Below are 18979 nucleotides of genomic sequence, written 5' to 3' on the forward strand. Positions count from 1 at the left end.
GGTGCCCTGATCACTCGCCGGAGGAGGAGGCGGTGGAGGAGGCGGAGTGCCCTGACTCGCCGGAGGAGGAGGCGGAGGCGGAGGCGTCCAGTTCGGAAGGTTGATGAGCTCCTTCCGCCATAGGCATGGAGTCTTCAGACAAGAACCCAGCCGAGTCTCCCCGTCACTCGTAGGGTGGTCAAACTGGAGGTCCTCAAATCCTTCTGTGATTTCATCCACCATCACCCTAGCATATCCTTCTGGAATTGGCTGGTAGTGAAAAGTTGCGCTAGGTTCAGGAGGTGCAACAGAGCCAACAGCCGCCTTGACTTTCAATTCCATCCACTGCGTCATAAGGTGGCAATTCTGAGACTCCGTGATAGCATCCACGGGGAAGCTAGCAGGAGCCGTGAAGACAGGCTCCTGAAGCAGCTCCGTGGAAGCCACGTTGCTTCTCCGCTAAGATGGCGGGGTAGCTTCGGGTGTAGCAGCTTCGGCAGGTCGCATGCTGCGAGCCTCGTCTCGTTCCTCTAGCGCTTGTACCCTTGCGTGCAGCGCGTGTAGTTGGGTCAACTCCTTTTTCTTCTTCCTCTCCCGGTGTTTGTAACCGCCTGCGTCGGGAAATCTAGCCTTCCACGAAAGGGAGCCTGGCGTGCCTCGTGTCCGTCCGGGGTGCTCAGGATTCCCGAGGGCCTCTGTGAGCTCGTCGTTCTCTCTGTCCGGAATGAACGTCCCTTGCTGCGCCTTTTCGATATACTCCTGAAGCTTCTCGATGGGTGTGTTCAGCTACTCGTTGGTCCAAACGCACTTCCCTGTTACAGGGTCCAATTTTCCCCCAACCCCGAAGAACCAAGTCCTGCAACGGTCTGGCCAGCATCGCGTCTCTGGTTCGATCCCTTTATCAATGAGGTCATTCTCAGCCTTGTCCCACAACGGCCGGGCTTTCAGGTAGCCACCTGACCCCGTGCGATGGTGATGCTTCTTCTTTGTAGCATTTTTCTTGTTTGTTGTTGACATCTTCGCTGCTCTCTCAGATTTCTTTTTGGTGAAAAATGCGGGCCACCGATCTTTGATCTTCTCAAATCGGCCGATGAATTCTGGAGTCTTGTTTTGGTCGACAAACGATGATTTCAGCTCATTCTTCCACCTCCTGAATAGCTCAGCCATCTTTTAAGAGCATAAGCCTTGATCATTGGCTTTTTAACTGGATTCTCCGGATCCTCCTCTGGCGAGAAGGTGAAATTTTCTTGCAGCGCGGTCCAAAGATCAGCTTTCTGCCTATCGCTGACATAAGACACCTGAGAGTCTTTGTCCTTAGGCTTCAACCATTGCTCGATGCTGATCGGGATCATGTCCCTAACTAGAACCCCGCACTGAGCATTAAATTTTTGCTTGGCCCGGAGGGGTTCAATCGGTTGGCCAGCGCGATCAATTTCGATGATCGTGTACCTTTCATCTGAGCGCAACTTTCTCTTCGGGCCTTGTCTCGTTACCGAAGTGTTGCTCGATCCGGAGGGCTAGAAAAGAAGAAAAAGAATAGAGTTAATATGTGTACATACCAAAAACAATTAATGCATCAATTAACTATAGTCAGCACATGCTTAATTAATTAATATATATACTTGGCCGGACTCCGTTCGGTCACCGGAGCCGTCATCACGGTGTCCTTCCCCCTCCATTCGGTCACCGGAGCCGTCATCACGGTGTCCTTCCTCCTCCATTGTTTGATCATCATCATAGCCTGCTTCTTCATCATGTCTTTCCAGACCATCGGTGCATGTGTCGTTGAGAAATGACAAGACGGCATCACTTCCGTGTGCGATTATCTCCCCCAACACCGCTTCTTGTGCTTCGTCTCGGGGGTGCGGATCCATAGTTTCTGCAAATATTTACAACATGGCAATTATTATTCAAACATGATAGATGGATATATTAGTGGCAAACATTGAACTAGCTAGCTAAGAACAATAAGGAATCATATTAGTGGCCTGGCCTCGACGCTTCTCTAGGGTTTGGGGTGGCCTCGACGACAACGCTCTTTTAACTTGGTAAATTTGGGTGGCCTCTAGAGAGTTTGTGGGTAGGGGCGCGGCGGGAGGGGGTAGGAGACCGATATCGTTTTTTTCTAGGGTTTGGGTGTCCTCGAGAGTTTTGGTCGAGCGAGAGGGCCGGGGGGTGCTCCCGTGGTATAAGTTATCATGGTCGAGAGGGGGTATATATATCGACCGCCCCTCATGTCAAAGTTATCCTTCTTCTTCTCCTCTATTCCTTTCTTCTTCTCCTCTTCTTTTTCTTCTTTTTTCCTCTTCTTATTTATTTCTCCTCTTCTTCCTCTCCTCTTCTTCTCCTTTTTTCCTCTTCTTATTTTTCTTTTTCCTCTCATTCTTTTTCTTCTTCCTTTCCTAGCTAGATATATAAAACTTTTCTAAAAATGTAACTTTTGCATATATAAAACTTTTTCTTTTTCTTCCTTCTTCCTTCTCTTCCTTCTTTCTAAATATATAAGACTTTTCTAAAAATGAAACTAACCTAAAATGTACTAAATCAGAGAACATATATAGATAAAACTTTTCTAAAAATCTAAATTTTGCATATATGTATTTTTAAAACATCATGCATATTATAATTGAAAAAAATACATACATACATACAAAAAACATGTAAAAAATACATACATACATATATGAACATACATAAAAAATATATATATCTAAAACATACATACATACATATATGAAAATCTAAAAACATGTAAAAACATGAAAAAAAATAGCATGTATAACTAAGAAAGCACGGCGGCGGCGGAGCCGGCAGGGGCGCGGTGCTCACAGAGGGACGCGTCGGAGCAGGAGTGCGCGGCGTCGGGGCGAGTAGGGGCGCGGGGAGTGGCGCGGCGACGGCGTCGGGACAGGGGCGGCGCGCGTCGGGGTAGGGGCGGCGTGCGGCGAGGGCGCGGGCGACGGCGACGCTAACGGCGGGGGCGGTAGGCGGCGTCGGGGCAGCCTGGCGGCGTCGATGTCATCGAGGGGTCGTCGGGGGCAACTACGAGATGAAGATGAAAATTTTCACAAGTGTTGGTTATATACCCAGAGCTCTAGTCCCGGATGGTGGCACCAACCGGGACCAATGCCCCCTTTAGTCTCGGTTGGTGCCACCAACCGGGACCAAAGGTCTCTTTTCAGCAGTCCAAAGGGCGGGAAGCAGAGGCCTTTGGTCTCGGTTGGTGGCACCAACCGGGACTAAAGGGGGGGCATTGGTTCCGGTTGGTGCCACGAACCGGTACCAATGCATCCCTTTAGTCCCGGTTGGTGGCACCAACCGGGACCAAAGGCCTCTTGTTGCCCGCGTCGCGGCCAAAAGTTTAGTCCCACCTCGCTAGTTGAGAGGGATTGAGAGTGGCACCAACCTTTTCTGACTTCATTTGTTATTTTTCATGCATTTACTGATTTTTTTGAGCTATAAGACCCTGAAATTCAAAAGCATTTCAAATGAACTCTGAAAAGGTTTAAAGTTGGCATGGTATCATCATTTCACCCACATAGCATGTGCTAAAAAGTTGAGAGGGTTACGGCAAGAACTAGATGCACTTCGTGTACAAAATGGACAATCTTTTTTGAAGTATCAGGGTTTCATACGGAAACTCATCTTTTATAAAGGGATTTTATTTTTTAAAACTTATTTGAACTCCAGACTTTTTGTGTGTTCAAAATGCATCATTCAAAGCCACATCATCAATTTTCAACCCTTTCTGACTTCATTTGTTATTTTTCATGCATTTACTGATTTTTTTGAGCTATAAGACCCTGAAATTCAAAAGCATTTCAAATGAACTCTGAAAAGGTTGAAAATTGGCATGGTATCATCATTTCACCCACATAGCATGTGCTAAAAGTTGAGAGGGTTACGGCAAAAACTAGATGCACTTCGTGTACAAAATGGACAATCTCTTTCGAAGTATCAGGGTTTCATACGGAAACTCATCTGTTACAAAGGGATTTCATTTTTTTAAACTTATTTGAACTCCAGACTTTTTGTGTGTTCAAAATGCACCATTCAAAGCCACATCATCAATTTTCAACCCTTACTGACTTCATTTGTTATTTTTCATGCATTTACTGATTTTTTAGCTATAAGACCCTGAAATTCAAAAGCATTTCAAATGAACTCTGAAAAGGTTGAAAGTTGGCATGGTATCATCATTTCACCCACATGGCATGTGCTAAAAAGTTGAGAGGGTTACGTCAAAAACTATATGCACTTCGTGTACAAAATGAACAATCTCTTTCGAAGTATGAGGGTTTCATACGGAAACTCATCTGTTACACAGGGATTTCATTTTTTTTAACTTATTTGAACTCCAGACTTTTTGTGTGTTCCAAATGCACCATTCAAAGCCACATCATCAATTTTCAACCCTTTCCGACTTCATTTGTTATTTTTCATGCATTTACTGATTTTTTTTGAGCTATAAGACCCTGAAATTCAAAAGCATTTCAAATGAACTCTGAAAAGGTTGAAAGTTGGCATGGTATCATCATTTCACCCACATAGCATGTGCTAAAAAGTTGAGAGGGTTACGGCAAGAACTAGATGCACTTCGTGTACAAAATGGATAATCTTTTTCGAAGTATGAGGGTTTCATACGGAAACTCATCTGTTACAAAGGGATTTCATTTTTTAAAACTTATTTGAACTCCAGACTTTTTGTGTGTTCAAAATGCAACATTCAAAGCCACATCATCAATTTTCAACCCTTTCTGACTTCATTTGTTATTTTTCATGCATTTACTGATTTTTTTAGCTATAAGACCCTAAAATTCAAAAGCATTTCAAATGAACTCTGAAAAGGTTGAAAATTGGCATGGTATCATCATTTCACCCACATAGCATGTGCTAAAAAGTTGAGAGGGTTGCGGCAAAAACTAGATGTACTTCGTGTACAAAATGGACAATCTTTTTCGAAGTATTAGGGTTTCATACGGAAACTCATCTGTTAGAAAGGGATTTCATTTTTTTAAACTTATTTGAACTCTAGACTTTTTGTGTGTTCAAAATGCAACATTCAGAGCCACATCATCAATTTTCAACCCTTTCTGACTTCATTTGTTATTTTTTATGCATTTACTGATTTTTTTAGCTATAAGACCCTGAAATTCAAAAGCATTTCAAATGAACTCTGAAAAGGTTGAAAGTTGGCATGGTATCATTTTTTCACCCACATAACATGTGATAAAAAGTTGAGAGGGTTATGGGAAAAACTACATCCATTGTCGGTTCATCTGCGTGCATTATATATAATTATGTGTGTCAAAAACCATTACATGTTCACATGGATAGATAAGTGACCAAATTAATAGAAGTTCATCATCACATTAAAAACAAAGTACATACATAGTTCTCATTGAACAACATATACCTCTCCAGAGCATCTAGTTAAACCATACATTGAAACTATGTAAAACCTTTCAATGCAACAACAAATGCGATCATAATCACAACCAAGGTAAAAATTAATCCAAAGGCATAATGATACCAAGCCTCGGTATGAATGGCATATTTTCTAATCTTCAACCGCATTGCATCCATCTTGATCTTGTGATCATCGACGACATCCGCAACATGCAACTCCAATATCATCTTCTCCTCCTCAATTTTTTTTATTTTTTCCTTCAAGTAATTGTTTTCTTCTTCAACTAAATTTAACCTCTCGACAATAGGGTCGGTTGGAATTTCCGGTTCAACTACCTCCTATATAAATAAAATCTATGTCAACTTGATGGGCATAATTGTCATAAACAATAAATGAACCAAATAATGATAAAATATAATATTATATATATATACCACATCCGAATCATAGCCAAGACGAGGGCCGGCGGGGGCGGATGTCAAAACCATCGCACTATATAATAACAAGCAATAATGAAAATAAGAAAATTAGACAAGTATCTATCTAAAGTAAGAATTTTTTTTCTTTCAGAAGAAGATAAGAGGCTCACCACGGTGGTGCAGGCGACGAGATCGGCGCGGGCGATCGACGGCGGTGAGACGGGGACGGGACGTGATGGACCGCTAAACCTAGACAAATCTCGGAGAAAATGGAGCTTGGAGTCGAGCTTCGAGAGGAGAAAGCTTAACTAGCGTGGCTTGGGCATTTCATCGAACACCTCGTGTGTATAGGAGGTGAGCTAGAGCACCCAAATGCCCTCTCCTCGCCGGCCAGAAAAAACAGAGCACTATGGAGTGCTCTGCTGCGGCGACGGGGTATATATAGGCAACTCATTTGTCCCGGTTCATGACTGAAACCGGGACTAAAGCCCGGCCTTCTGTCCCGGTTCAAGCCAAGAACCGGGACCAATGGTTGTGGGCCAGGAGCGAGGCCCATTGGTCCCGGTTCGTGTCTAGAATCGGGACAAATGGGTCCATACGAATCGGGACCAATGCCCACGAGGCCCCGGCCGGCCCCCTGGGCTCACGAACCGGGACGAATGCATCCATTGGTCTCGGTTCATGGAAGAACCGGGATTAATGGGCTGGCCAGGCCCGAACGAAAGCCCCCTTTTCTACTAGTGTTGTAGAGAAAAAAGAAAAAGGCATCTCTCCCAATTATGTGTATCTCTTCCTTTCATAGCCTGAATGATTTACTTTCGGCTAATCAATGAATTAGCTAGGGGTAATTTTGTCCTAAATTGTCTATAGTTATGTGCCTTGAGCCGTACCGTAAACAATGGACCTTATATAAAAGAACGGAAGGAGTATAGACTAGAAATAATAAAAATATTTCTCGTCAAACGAAGGAATTCTAGTATTTGTTGGCCGGAGTCCGGTCAATCCTGCAATGTGGTGCCGACGGCTCGCCCTTCACATGCATTGACGGCCTCTCAAAAACAATAAATAATCACTTGTCATCCGGCGGTGGACACCACTAGTGACCGGTGCCGAAATCCGATGCCCCCCTTCGTGTGAAGCTCTGACGTGACCACGTGCGGCCTCGACTGCCCAGTCGTTGTCAGCCTCGGCATCCCAAGGCAGACAAACTTGACGAGGGCCGCGCATGAATGACTGTGCACTTCTCTCGATCCTCGGTGACTTCTCAGACATAGTCTTTCAAGACGGGCTGCTAGAAGGGCTGGTCCATGGCCGCTTATAGGTCCCGCACCGCTGGGCCTCTAGATGTGCTCTAAGTATTGCACATCTCAGTCGATTTTGCGCGGAGATTTGCGAGAGTATTTTTTTTTCTTTTTGTCTGTTTTTATCTTTGATTGAGTCACTTAGATGTACAATAACTAGGCCACCCTAGACTAACCCATATACTACTTAAGAGAAAAGACAAACACAACAACAGATTGACAAGAAAATTCATTATTTGTTTAACTACATCAACATCAAGAGCTAGCACATTTATTCGACATGGTTCTGGTCATCCGTGACACTATGTTTGTATCATTTCAGCAACCTCCTGAGGCCTCATGGATCCATCTTGACGTACTGGTTCGCAGCAACAGTAAGACACGGGACCGTCTGATGAGCAAGCGCCGGGCTTACCGCATGCTTTTTCACATAGCTCGGGACACTTATCCCCGGGAAATGGACCGATGTCGCATCCTGAGAATCAGATGCACTAGTGTAGGTTAATTGCCAAAATTACATCAAGTACTTGACAGATCTAGAAATAGTGTATGCGGTGTTACTAATATCCACATGTCTCATGACCCCAAAATGTACACTATGTAAAAGTGGATTTTCATATTAGAAATAATATCATTGATGAAAAAAAACGAACCATGGTCGATGGCACGTGAGGAGAGAATGGTGGCCATGAGCACTAGGGCTATGAGGCACACAACGCTAGTACTCTTGCCGAGGGTTGCCATGAGGAGATGCTGGAGCTTCTTTCTGATCTGGATCTGGGTGGTGTTGTTGCAATGTTTACTCATGAGCCTTGGTGGTATGCGTTTATATAGAGGATCTGGGTTTTAATGCATTAAATGCTTTCTTTGGATAGGTTTGAATGTGTTAAATGTTTTCTCCGATTACGCTACTCCCTTCGTCCGGAAATACTTGTCATTAAAATGAATAAAAGGAATGTATCTAGACATATATTAGTTTTAGATACATCTCTTTTTATCCATTTTGATGATAAGTATTTTCGGATGGAGGGAGTACGTATTAACTTTTGTAAATGAATACCATGTATGTGGATAACTCTTGCTGACCAAGCTTTGGCCTGAGACATGAATTACTTTCCATAATATCATGCGTGAAGGTGGGAACCTTGTATTGAACGCTAGCTTTCCATGAACTTCGCGCCAAGGTTTTTGGCCCGGTGGAATGTATGGTTCTGGAGATAGAACTTTACTCTCTCAAGGCGGGAGGTACAGTCTCTGGGTGGAAGCAAGGTAAGGCTATGGCGGTCACCACGCCAATGGACTTTTTGTGCAAAAACTCACTACACTGATGGATAAGCACACGTTCTTCATAATCTACGAGCACCAAGCAAAAACACCTTCTATGACATGCACCTGTGTTCACAATAGTTTCTTATTTTTGCTTCCTTTTTAACTTTGCTATTCCACACACAAGTTGGAGTACAAACATACATACCATACACAAATAATTTAAATTCATCCATGTTCGTGAACGGTACAAATAACAAAGCACACAAGATATTCGCAAAGGGAAACAGTGCATGTCTGCCAGTGGTTATAAGAGGCAATGCATATTTAAAAAGAAAAATGCTCATAATTGATCCGTTGCATATACACATGCAAATCTATGAGTTTTAAGTAATATTCTTCGCGCTGTAAAATGTGATGGAACTGCAATGAAGCCCCAACCTTCCACTCGACTTTCTACAAATCTGAGCATTGCCAGTGACAATTGCGACATCAACGTATAAACAAAAACGCCGCATCACAAATCACAACAGAGATGCTCATCAAGCATCGACAGTTTTCGTGTCTAGCTTCTTTTCAGCTTCACCGATGACCTCCAGATGCTCCAACAAGGCGGACAGTTTTCTCATGTCCTCCTCTTGGACGCCCTGAGGAGCCTTCTCTCTGTAGCCCGAAGCATCCATCTTCTGTGACAAGGCATGCCGTAGCCTGCACACATCCACAGCAAACCATGCTACTTACTGATACAATCAAGTACAAAAAAGAAACCTAGCCATATATCTTCACTGTTCAAACCAGCTGGGAGAAACAATATAGACTTACTTCTGAATTTCGTCTCTCTTTTTCTTTAGCTTTTCACGCTCAGCTTCCGCATTTAGAGCTCCTTGAAGCTGGAGGTACACGCTCAGATCTTTGTTCACGACAGTAGTTGTGCAATCAGGTGGAGTTTGATCACTCTCTGCCAGGAGCTGCAGAATTTTCAATATCACATCAGTGGTTAAAGTCCACTACAGGATAGCTCCACTTATGGTTTCAGCATAAATTACAAAGAACAAAGTACAAACTAATTTCAGATGGCATGGCAGAAAAAACAGGCACTTCCCTAGTATAAAAAGAATAATCACATGAAAGTGTAAAGTGAAAACCTTAAGGGACGAGATAGAAGAAAGAGTGACGGCTAAAGATTGATAGCATTGAACAATGGCAGCAATCTCTTGGCTTCGACAAAGTGCAAAAGCAGGTCGCCTGTACATGAAAGAAGAGGCAATAGGATATTATGTTTCGACAAGCCAGATGTACTGAACAAGAGGCAATCAAGCAGTTGGCCTGCATAATACAGAAACAGGGAAGTCCAGAAAGTTGATCAACCTTTCATTTGTATTCGTTGGTGGCCTCAGGGATCTTAGTTTGTTCACAGTGTCCAGGACCATATCGATTTCGTTTTCAAGATTATCATATGCCCATTCTTGTCATAAAGAATAGTGTCTTCCCACTGGTAAATATAGGTATCTAAAGGTGAAGTTCTCTGGATTTACTTACAATCATCATGAGTGTTTACCTTAACAACAGATGGGTATTCTGATAACATGATGGAACCTTTCTTGCAAGAATCTTTGGGCTGAGGAAGACGCTGCCATAACTCTTCTGTTACATAGGGCATGAATGGGTGAAGCAGGCGCAGGCCGGTGTCCAGGCAAATCCATAATGCATCTCTACAGGCAGCTCTGGTTGATTCGAACTCTTGAGAGTCATTGAAAAAGTACGGTTTTATGGCCTCTATGAATACATCACATAGTTGTTACTGCCACCATGAGTATATAGCAGATGTTGCATCTGCGAATTTATATGCTTCTAATGAGCTGACAGTCTTCCCAATAGCCTTGTTAAGTACTGAGAGTATCCATTTACAGATTGGTGGCATCTGAGACACAGCAACAGTTGCCGGCGGAGTGCACTGTCCACCAAGCTTGCCCATTGCAAAACGAATGGCATTCCACAATTTATTGCACCATTGTCTGTACCCCACCACTCTCTTGATATCCAGATTGATCTTATCAGACTGTAAAACAAAACAAAAATTATGTTAAAAGATGTGAACTGGAAGCACAATACAACATAAAATCAAATGGGTGTGACTACAACCTGAGAAGTGTAAGAAATCAGTGCAAAGCGGAGGGCATCAGTGCCACATTCAGGAATTCCATCAGGAAAATCTTTCTTCTTCCCTTCTCTTGCAATTTCCAGTTCATTTGGATCCAGATTTCCTTCTTCCAAACGTTTGAGGAGTTCTTCAAGTGTTATACCATTTATCACATCAGGGGACCAATGACATTCCCAAGCGATTTGGACATTTTCCGACCATGTGCATCACGGATCATAGGATGCAAATAAACCTGAAAAAGAAGGTGTGATCATTACTCAATATACAATTGAAGCATACATTCAACTAGATTGCCTCACTTGACTAGTATAGTTCAAATAGGCTGTAGATCAATATGGTTGGTTCAATAAGTAATTTTCAAATGCAAACCGAAAAATATCTTGCAGACAGAAATGAAAGGTAAGTCTGCAAGTTTATGCATTTAGTATTACATTACAGGATCAACTCAGTAGAGCAACAGAGTTCATTCGGGACAAAATTAGAGCGGCTTGTAGAGACAAATGGCGGGGCAGAGAATATCTCAAAATGATCAAGTTCGTCAATTCATCAACAAATATCTGGGGAATGAACAGTGTGTTATTTTGAGAAGAAATTACACATACAAAGTAGCCCCATGTGGAGCTTCTAGTTTGTAAAAATATATCTACACATACTGCCAAGATTAAAGGTAGAATGACAGTTTTGGACTCTTAGTTATACTTTTACCCTAAGCACAGTTTCACTGTGTCAAGGGGGAGTGCAGAGACAGCTATTGGCAAAAGAGATATAAATATTGGACCATTGGACTTATGGATTACTGTTTTAGGGGTAGGGTGTGCCCATTTGTGCCATTACCTTTTCAAACGGCACATCGCCACCTAGTTGCATTCCCATCATAACCATACGGGCTACCCAGAAAAAGAGAATATCAAGTCCAGTTTCGAGTACTGAGCCAGGGTAGAAAGCCCTAAGATCAGCGGTGTCATCTGGCCAACCAAGTACTGTTAATGGGAATAGACCAGATGAAAACCACGTATCCAACACATCAGGATCTTGATTTAACTGGAATTTCTTCCCCGGATACTTTTGCTTTGTCTCAAGGTTCGCATCACTTTCATTTCTTGCATCTATCCAACGTTCATTGTTGGAACCCAGATCGGTCACTTGATCTTCTTCAAGTGTCACATACCATGCAGGTACACGATGGCCCCACCAGAGTTGCCTTGAGACACACCAATCACGTATATTTTCAAGCCATCTGCAAGGACAACGATAATAGATTGATCATATTTGTTTTGGCATGGCATCTTCGAGAGGTGGCATGTTTCTCGTCTAGGCAAAAAGGATCGACATATACCTGTACCAGTCTTGTTCATATTGCTGCGGAATAATCTCGATTTTTTTGGATCTTACAGCATTAAGACCTGCCTTTGCCATGGTATTGCAATTAACAAACCATTGAGGTTTCATCATGGGTTCCACCACATCATTACTTCTTGAACAAATGCCCAAACTCATTTCGTTCTTTTTCGTGTCCTTGTACAAGCTCTTGTCAAGCAGAATAAAACATTGTTAGTCCTGAATTACTTAGCAAAATCCAAATGAAAACAAACTGTAAATGATAACAAAGAAACTAAATTGAAAAACGACTAAGTAAAGTTAATATATTTATCCCTGGATTCCACATCCATACAAGACATTTCCAAGAAATGGCATGACTAACTATGGATACCCAACCACAAAAGCATGATCTTGGACAGGCTTGAGGTTCAAGAAAATCAGCTAGAGACAGAAACTAAGACCACTCAAAGTTTTAAAGGACAGCCAAGCCAAAGTAGAAGTGCACATTTCATTTATAATGTAATTTATGAATTCTTATGGATAACACTAGTACTATGAGTACTCTTTCTATTAAATGCAAGAAAAAAAAGGAAAATGAAATATTACTATAAAGTTAAAGATATTTCACTATTTGTCCCCTCTTATACTCGTGAAAACTAGAGGGTAATCTGCGCGTTGCCTCTGTGACACTTTTGAAAATAGCTAGACTGATGACATCATAACGGTGAGGATTAATTATAATGTGACGGTAGTCTGATGCTGTGGTAAACATGCATTATTTTGTTGAAGCGGAAGGACCGCATGCATAAGACAAGTAGGTAGTGAGCTGGCAGGTTGATGACTGGCATACATGCATTGTTTGTTGATGTGGAAGGGTTGCATGTGTAGGGAAATTAGGTAGTGGGTTACAACTATTTAAGAATAGAGGATTTGTAGACATGCCACAAATTTCTACTAAACAAGTGCAGTACCGCTAACAACCCTTTCTTTGAAGACAAGATCACCTATATTTTGATGTGAATGATATGAATCCAGTACTACCTTTGCCTTCAATGCTTCTATGACAGCAACCTGAGCAGCAAATCTTGGCATTCCTTCAAATTGTGTGCCTCCATTGCTGTTTATTTTCCCATCGTCTGTGAAGATATTGATGAACTCTAGGTTATGTCAGTGCATGCACAAGTTAAGAGGGGCCAGTGCATGCACAAGTTTCAACTAGGTAAAATGAGATAAAAATATAAGTCAGTCGGCATTATATCACACCTTGACAGCCCCAGTGCCAAAAGTGGGATCCACCAACACAGCATCGCAGATTATTTTTAGTTTTCTGCCATTGAAGGGGTGAATTGCATATCTTCCATGCAGATGCTTATATCTTTTATCCTCTGGTTGAACAGTTATTGCTGTATCACCCAGCATAGTTTCAATTCTTGTTGTTGCAACAATAATCTCACCCAATCCTCCTTCAAGAGGATACGCAAAGGAAATCAAGACACCAAATTGTACTGGTGTGCTGTAACCAGGGACCTTTAGCATAGTTTCTTCTTTAAGACCTAAATGATCAACCAGATAAAACAGCATATTCAAACAAATGAATTGATATTAGTCAGACGTGCAATACCAAACTGTATATTGTAGAGAATAAAAGGCTTAACCAACCTCTATGTCAGAAATCGCAGTTAGAAGCGCGCAATCCCAATTTACAAGGCGATAATCCCTGCAAAAGATCAAAACATCCATTAGAAAAAAATAGGCTGGCAATTGAAAGACATGATGAAGAATATAAATTTTTAGAAGTAAAGCTCCATAGCATTACTTAACAGGCAAAAGACAAATGCTTAACACCTGGAACAGGGGAAGGTGAGGATACTGACCTATAAATAAGGTCATCTTTATACAACCTGACAAAAGCTTCAGTTACAGCTTTTGATCTTTTCTCATCCATTGTAAAGCACTGACAAACGAAGTTGACATTATTAGGAGTTAGAACTATAGATAATACATTGTTTTCATTATTTTTCATAACTAAAGAAAATAAGAAGTTTACCTCGCGGGACCAATCAAGGGAGGCTCCAAGACTACGTAATTGATTCAATATGGTACCACCATACTGATCTTTCCATTCCAGGACTTGTACAGAAGATGATAAGAGGATACACCAAGTGGGCAAAGAAATAAGCTCACTACGATCCATGCCGCATCACACATGACACTGCTGATTGTGAATTTTTAAAAATATACAGAACACTGACTGAATCTACATTGTTGATATTCCATGGTATAACAGTGTCATTAAAGCTTTTATATCATCCAAATAGTAAAGAACATAGGGCAATCGCAAACATAACAATTTGTTAAAGGAAAACCCGATGCTTACTTCAGATATGAATTTGTCACGCCCTATGTCATGCCTTGTCAACTTCCTTTCACGCATCAGCTTCTTCTCCACTACAACCTGCTAGACAGAACAGGTTATTAGATATCTGCTCACATTACAAACATTGTGTGTATTAATAGGGGACCAACACCCCTATTGACAGCTTTGTTTTAACGGCTATGGTCAACAACGAACACTGGTGGTGTTTGTTTCAGAAGTTGAAGCACAGGAAATGCCACGAATTATATAAAGCAGTGTATAAGACAATTTTAGCTGATAGTGGATCAGTTCCAAGATGCAGACCTGTGTAGCAATGCCAGCGTGGTCCACCCCAGGGACCCAAAGAGCATTATAACCAGACATCCTCCGCCAACGTATCATAGCATCCTGCATTATTGAAAGGAGAAGAAATTACAACCATTGCCACATAGGTCTGTCTGTCTGTGCAGGCATTGATGATGAATACCTCTATAGCAGCCGTAAGTGCATGGCCTATATGAAGCGCTCCAGTCACATTCGAAGGTGGCAGAACCTGGAAATTATACAGCTTAGCGCTATCGCTGAAGGAAATCCGTTTGTATGTGATCCGTTATCTATAGAAAAATACTATCACAAGATGCAGTTTCTTAAATCAGCTCACACCACACATCGCCCAATCCTCACGAATGTGAGTCACTTACTATGACAAAGGGTGGTTTTGTGCTAGCAGGATCTGCCCCAAAATATCCCGAAGACTCCCACCAGGCATACCACCTACACTGCAAAAAATCAAGGCATGCAATTCAGCAAGGCGTAACTGATGGAACGAATTCTAAGTTTGAGAATGGAAAGTAGCATCTTACCATTTCTCAACTACGCTTGGGCTATACGGCTTGGCCATTAGAGTGGCCATTGATTTCTTCTGCCCAATAGGGGTGTCCGGATCAACGAAATCCTCAGGGTTTTCATCGTCCACGGCTTTCTTCCTTTGTTTCTTCTCGGTTTTCTTCGGTCCATCCGAAGCAGCTTGAGCCTGCAGAAAACCAAATCAGCACAAAACCTTCGGGACTCGCTAAATAACAAATTCAGTAACAAATGCTTCCAACCTGGAGCCTAGCCGCCTCCTTTTGCTTTGCCTTAAGCTTCTTTTTTTAGAAGAACAGGGAGGCTCCTCCCCGGTTCCATTACTCGAATGAAACCCCAAAGTCGTTCCATACATCAGCCCACTGAGAGGAGCAGTTCAGCGGAAAGCGAAATGAAAGAGAGTGCCTTAAGCTTTTTCTATTCCTTATCTCTTGCCTGCAAGTAGAGCAACCTGGCTCATAAGTGATCTTTCCCCACACATTCACATACACCGAGCTGTTTGATCCAGTATATGATTCAGCTAGTTTCTGACGCCGGCCAAGAATCAGGAAAACTGGTTGCCAATTACCAATTTCGGGCCAACATCCTAGTCTTTGAGTCACCAAGTTCCAGCGCACATACCTTCTGATCCTTCTTCAACTTCTGGCCCTTCTTCAACTTCGGTTCCAGCTCCTTCCCGTCGAGTTGCTGCTCGCACCACCAGAGAGAAAAAAAGGGAAGATTTTTTTTTTCGCTGAGTCGCTGGTCTGAAAGAAAATTAAAATGGGGTTGAGTCCAAAGCAACCCTCGACAAACCTTATCGTCCGGAGCCGCCTTCTCCGGCTGCGTCACAAAACCAACCAAACTCGCGTCAGCTCCCGAACGTACAGAGAGAGAGAGAGACGCATCCACGGTATGGGAGGGGGGTCGAACGGGTCATCTTGCGTACCTTGTCCATGATTCGGATCGCGCCGTCGTGGACGCGCGCCGGCGTTCGTTTCGACGCGGCGGGGCAGGGGTTAGGCCATCTCCAGCCGTTGGCCCTCCAGAGGCGCCTAAAATCGCCGCCTGAAAATAAGCCGGCACAAAAATTGAGCCTGAGGACGAGTTAGTCCCCAGACGCCGGCCCCAGGGCCGCCCATAGGCACGTTTTAAAATAAAAGAAGTTCGGTGAAGTTTGGCTTGAACACGATAAAATTTGGTCAAACACAATAAATTTCGGCTAAACACGATAAATTTCGGCACATTTTGGCGAAGTTCGCGGATTTTCATTACATAGCATATATACATAAACTAATCTAAAAGAAAAACTGACTGAAGTCGCCGCCGTCGCCGCCATCGTCGTCGTCGGCCTTCTCCTCCTTGACGCGGGCGCCCCTGCTGGACCCCTGCCCGGCGTCACCATGGCGGACTAGTGCGCTGCGCATCGTCGTCGTCGCTGTCGCAGATGACGACGACTTCGCCTTCGTCGCAGCCGCGTCGACGCTCCGCGAAGCGAAGCAGGGTGGGCACTGGCGCTCCTTCGCCTTCTCCAGGCGCTCCTTCTCCATCGCTATGGAGTCCCTGCGTGCCCATTCCAGGGCCGCGTCGTCGTCGTCGAGCTCCGTCGTCACCGACGCGGCCGGCTCCTTCTTCACCGGCGCGAGCCCCGGCTCCGTCTTCACCGGCGCGAGCCCCGGCTCCGTCTTTGGCTTGACGAAGCGCGGAGGAGGAGCCGACGAGTAGGCGCGCCGGCCGCCCTCGTTGATGACGATGTCGGCGCTGCGAGTGCGCCGGCCGAGCGGCGTCTCCGCCGCGGGCTCGGCCTTGACGCCGAGCAGGGCCGGAGTGTCGGAGGAGTGCGATGAAGATCGGAAGGAGGAAGAAGAGGAGGAGGACCCGAACCTCCTTGGCGCCCATGGCCCGGCGCGTCGGTGCTGCGCCGGGGCGGCCGCCCTTGCCGGGTACGCCAACGGCGGGTCGTTGCCGCCCTCGAGGTACGTCAGCACGCCCTCGAGTGTGCGGCCGGGGACGCCCCACGACAGGTGGCGCCCCTCGCTGTTCTTCCGGCCGCCAATCACCGACGCACCGTTGATGGACGCCAAGCGCTGCTGCTGGCGGCGCTCGAAATACGCCGCCCAAACCGCGTGGTCGTCGGCGGCGTACTGGGGGAGGGAGAGTTGGGCGTCGGTGAGGGAGGCGCGCACGACCTCGACTTCCTCGGCGAAGTACTTCGGCTTCGCCACGGCGTCGGGCAACGGGGGAATGGGCACTCCCCCGGCGCTGAGCCTCCACCCCGTCGGCCCGGCGCGCATGTCCGGCGGCGCCGGAATGTTCGCCTGGAACAGGAGCCAGGACTCCTGTTCGCGGAGCGAACGGCGGCCGAAGCCGTTGGCCGCCGCCTCGTCTCCAGGGAAGCGTTCCGCCATGGCGACGGGCTCGGGAGAGGTAGAGAGATAGAGGAAGGGGCTGGGCGGCGGCGCTCGGGAGAGGTAGGGAGAGGGAGGAGCTGGGCGGCGGCGAGAGGCGGGGCTGGTGTGGGCACAGGCGAGTGCAGGCCATCGGCTATATAGTCGCGCCGCACCCGTGTGTACGCGTGCGAGGGAGGGGAGGCGTCGGCGCGCCGTCCCGTGACGCGCCGCCCGTGAGGAATCAATGATAAGGCTGACCAGCGGCAGCCTTGGCATTGATTCCCGCGGCCGTTGGCGGAAGACGAGGCGCCGTGTCGCTGACGCGGCGGGCCCGCGGCTGTTTCACGCCAAAACAGTTTGCCCCGGCGCCCCAGGGCGCCCCCAGCGCGACGGGTTTAGTCTGGGTCCGCCAGCGCTGTTTTCGGCTCAGGCCGGCCAAAATCGGGCACCTGAGGACACGACTGGGTTGTTTATTTAACGCTGGTACGAAAAAATCGCCTAAGAAGGCCTTTCTGAGGGCGCGGCTGGAGATGCCCTTAGAGGGTTCTGTTCCGGGCAGGGATATGTTTTTTCTTTATTCGTGCGCCGCGCCGCTCACCTATTGGGCCGGCCCACTCCGACTTGCCTTGAACAGGCCAGCGGGCATTACTAGCGCACGTCTGTATTTTCTTTCCTGGTATAAACACGCTACAGGTTGTTGTTCTCAGAAAAGGCACACCACATGTACACGTGCATGAAAAAAAAAGTTATTTCTATATTTATATTTAGAAAATGATTATGCGATGTTTAAAGGATGTTTATGCAGTGTTAAAAAAAGTTCGTGCAGATTTTAATAAGCATTAAAAAATGAATGTACATAAAACAATTTCATGCGTTTCAAAACAATATTCGTGATTTTGTTTAATGTTTATGCAGCGCTAAAAAATGTCCGCGCAACTTTGAAAAATATTAATGTGATTGTAATACATGAAAAATATGCATGCATTTCCAAAAAAATGTTTGTGACATTTTATAAAATGTTTGCACAATTCAGAAAATGTACATAATTTTTTAAAAGTGTTCACGCGTTTCAAAAAAAATATATACAACCTCTGTACACTAATATAAGAGGTATTTTGACTGCAAAAACGTCTTACATTAGGTTTTTTGCATGTAATATTACATTAGTTTACAGAGGGAGTTTTTGTGATATTTAAAAACATGTTTATATAATGCAGAAAACAATGTCCATCTAGTTTTTTTTTTGCATGGTAATATGTGTCTCATTCGTATCAAAACGAATAAAGTACAAGTCACGTAAAGACTGACATGACAAAACTGAAAAGATAGTAGAACATCTCTGAGCTTGACACCAACTCCCGTCACCTGCCTCCGGCACCACCACAGCAACCACCGAAGAAAAGAATGACGAATCATCTCCTCACCCGAGCTCGACGCGGCTCCATCGCTGATATGCAGCTTTGCGGACCTCCAAGGTGGCTCACCAAAAGTGAAGCCCTTGCCGTTGAACGAATCAGACCAGGGCAACATCCCG

General features: G+C 44.7%; 1 long non-coding RNA gene and 1 pseudogene across 2 annotated transcripts; both read right to left on the reverse strand.

Annotated features, from left to right (window-relative positions):
- Nucleotides 1–7325: 7325 nt before the first annotated feature.
- LOC147967995 (uncharacterized) lies at nucleotides 7326–7905 on the reverse strand. The gene is made up of 2 exons (XR_015603216.1): nucleotides 7763–7905; nucleotides 7326–7584 (listed from the first exon to the last, which is right to left on the reverse strand). It is a non-coding gene; the product is annotated as an uncharacterized LOC147967995 (long non-coding RNA).
- A 589-nt stretch (nucleotides 7906–8494) lies between these two features.
- Nucleotides 8495–15245, reverse strand: LOC125507838 (valine--tRNA ligase, mitochondrial 1-like; annotated as a pseudogene). The gene is made up of 18 exons (XR_015603968.1): nucleotides 15076–15245; nucleotides 14914–14986; nucleotides 14700–14765; nucleotides 14537–14620; nucleotides 14228–14311; nucleotides 13904–13981; nucleotides 13731–13810; nucleotides 13517–13573; nucleotides 13120–13423; nucleotides 12898–13071; nucleotides 11873–12063; nucleotides 11371–11773; nucleotides 10518–10768; nucleotides 9938–10434; nucleotides 9744–9845; nucleotides 9521–9620; nucleotides 9198–9343; nucleotides 8495–9083 (listed from the first exon to the last, which is right to left on the reverse strand). The product of XR_015603968.1 is annotated as a valine--tRNA ligase, mitochondrial 1-like (transcript).
- Nucleotides 15246–18979: the final 3734 nt, after the last annotated feature.

This window comes from Triticum urartu, chromosome 5A, assembly GCF_056163025.1.
Source record: "Triticum urartu cultivar PI428250 chromosome 5A, HENAU_Tu73, whole genome shotgun sequence".
Lineage (NCBI taxonomy): Eukaryota > Viridiplantae > Streptophyta > Magnoliopsida > Poales > Poaceae > Triticum > Triticum urartu.